The sequence below is a fragment of the Arachis duranensis genome, chromosome 7 (genome assembly GCF_000817695.3).
Source record: "Arachis duranensis cultivar V14167 chromosome 7, aradu.V14167.gnm2.J7QH, whole genome shotgun sequence".
In the NCBI taxonomy this organism is placed as follows: Eukaryota; Viridiplantae; Streptophyta; class Magnoliopsida; order Fabales; family Fabaceae; genus Arachis; species Arachis duranensis.
In genome coordinates this window covers 16,808,314-16,811,459 of record NC_029778.3, presented here as the reverse complement: position 1 = coordinate 16,811,459, position 3,146 = coordinate 16,808,314, and positions in this window count along the sequence as shown.

The following is a 3,146-nucleotide window of genomic DNA, read 5'->3' as shown; positions in this document are numbered from 1 at the left end:
TTTGTCCTCAAATACTCTGAAATAAAAAAAAGATGGTGGTGGTGGTGATGGTAATGGTGAGGGATTTTAAAAGTTTGAGATTGAAGAAGAAGAGGTAGTGGTGATAAAATTGAGGTTGAAGATAAAGGATGGAATAATTTAAAAATTTTATTAAAAAGTCAATAAAAAATTAAAATTTGAATATTTTTGTTACATAAATCCCATATTTTATGAGTATACCATTTATTTCTTTATTTAATGGGTATTTTTATCGGCGTTTACAAAGTTCATGAGTATATATCGTTATTTTTTCCAAAAAAAAAACAAACTTGCATTCCTTTGACATGCCATAAGCGCTCAAATTCAAAAAATTTTTTAACAATTTAACGTAATGAATAGTCAAATAAAACAACATAAAGAGACCAACTAAATTTATAAGATATGTGATTAAAGAAATAATTAGACATAACATCAAGCAAATTTTTATTTAATTACTGGAAATAAGATTTCATTAATAAAAAATGTCTAACATATATAAATAACTATCAAGCAAATATTTTTTTATGTTAAATTATCCAAAACCCACAAAATAACTTCGAAAAAACAAAAGTTACCACAAAAGAAGAGTAATAATAAGTTAAATTCATTCCTGAAAATTTATCTATTTTTTAAATTAATCTTTAAAAGATTTTTTAAATTAAATTTATTTTTTAAAGATTTTAAATTTTTTATATTATTCTTTTCGTTATTATTTTCATTGCTCATGACATTAGAGTTTGCTGATATAACACATTAAGTGATGTCACAATATATATTTAATAGTCTTAATTAGATGCTAATATAATAAATTTATGCAATTAAATCAATTCAATCCCAAATTGAATAATTTCAATGTCTTAAGGTCTCCTTAATTTGGGTTGATTTAATTTAATTGTATAAACTTATCATGTTAACAACCAATTAAAATTATCAGGAGTATTCTGAAGTCTGTGGTATCACTTAACATGTTAGATCAATAAAATTTAATTCCATAGTAACATAAGTGATAAAAAAGACTAATATAACTAACTTTAAATTTTTAAAAGACGAATTGAATTTATTTTTCAAAAATTAATTAAAAAAATATCATTCAAAAACAAATTTAATCATTTTCTCAAGAAATTATTAAAGTCTAGAAAAACAAAGAAACAATCAGCCTAAACACATATATAGGAGAAAAATATGTAAATAGTCCTTCCTATCTCCCCTTACCTGCTTATATGTGTCTTCACTCTTAAGTTGCTGCTTTTGAATGGTAAAATCAGGTAGTGTATGTCTTTATTAGGGTTCTATGAAAATAGAAATATTTAAAAAATAATAAAAATTAGGTTAAATCAATTCAAAGTTACTTTAGTTTATATTTATTAATTATTTTTAAAATAAATATATAATTATAAATATTATATTAAATAAGATAATTCATTTTTAGAAATAAAAAAAGTTTAACACATTAAAAGTAGAGTAACAAACAAACCAAACACAACAAAAGACAAACTCAACACAAAGAATTAATCTTTTATCATTTTCGACATTGTTATCAATAACAAAAAAATCAATATTAGTCTTCCTTTTATAGTTTAAAAATGTCTTTCTTTGTATGAACTCAACATCTATTTTTTTTATTAGTAAAAATTATGTCATTGCATTCCAACCATATGTTCTAAATCACTGCAAAAAACTCAATCAACCACGTCTTCTGCTCATCTTTTCAAAAAATTTTTTAACGGTTCTAAGAATAGTCCAAACTCTATCAAAATATCTCAACTAAGTACACTACACTTGACAAATAAACTCACAAAACAAAATAATAAATGATGGACAAATTATTATTTTTTTAGTATTATTAATTTTCTCTCCATATTATATTTGTTCTACCGAAATATCTAAGCAAGCGCCAAATTTGTAGTTTTGTACAATGAAATCAAAATATCAACGTGATAAATATTGCAAGATTTCGAATCTTGGACGCATCATACATGCTGGAAGGGAATTGAAGGGGGAACAAAATAGAAAAACCTAAAAAACAACCCACCAAAAGAGAAGAAAAAAGGTGATCACTGATTTCCAAAAGGATGGTTCATATGAGAGCCATGATTTGACTTGGTGTTTAGTCATATTTGTAGTGATAATGACAAGGGAGATACCGTTTTCTTTTTCTAAGATTCCAATAGCAATATTTTGACCCAATCATATTGGACGAGGAATTTTAAGAATTCAGATGTGTTTGGCTTGATTTTCGTTCAACTTCCAAACGAGAATATCGATTAAATTTGTATCAATTATTTCAATTTAAAAAATACATATGATTCTTCTTAAAAAAATAAACTCGACCTAAGACTTATCGATTTAATATTAACATTAACTTCATAAATAGTGAAATGACAAAATTGTATTATTAATAAACTGATATAACAAAAGTTTAACATGAATTAAATAATTTTAAGTAGGGAGAAATAAACAAATTGCTAAAATGCAGCGAAAAGAAAATGAAGAATACAAAACTATAAAATGAAGTAAAATTGAAAAGAATTAAACAAAAAATGAAATAATAAAAAAATAAACAAAATAAATTGATTGTTATCACTCACATGTACTTATATTCTATAATTTTTTGTTGGGTTAGTGTGACTAAAAAGTTACGAAACTTAAACGTAACTTATGATATTGAATTGAAATTCACTTTCAATATGTTGATTCTCCTATTTAATAAAAAAATTTATTTTGCTAAATCCTTCTTCTCAGTTACTTGCTTTTCAAGGTCAATTATCTACCTTCTTACCATAATTTGAGATTTAAGTAATAATTTTCACGTTTAAGTTAAACTTCACCATTAAGATCAAGTTTATTTCTATAGATGTTAATTGTGCACTATTTTTGCCCTTTTATTCGATTATCATATGTTACCATTTATACTACGTTCTTATATATCTTCATTTTGACTACTTAGATCGATTATTTAGTCCACAAGTCTTACATCGATCAACATGACCCTATATCCATCTTTAGTGTGTTACTCGGTATAGTCGAACTTTTAATTTATACTAATAAGATGATAATATAATATTGACCTACGGGAGTTTTTCTCGCTTCATCACTCATTCTCTCCATTTTAGTAAGGATACTCAAAG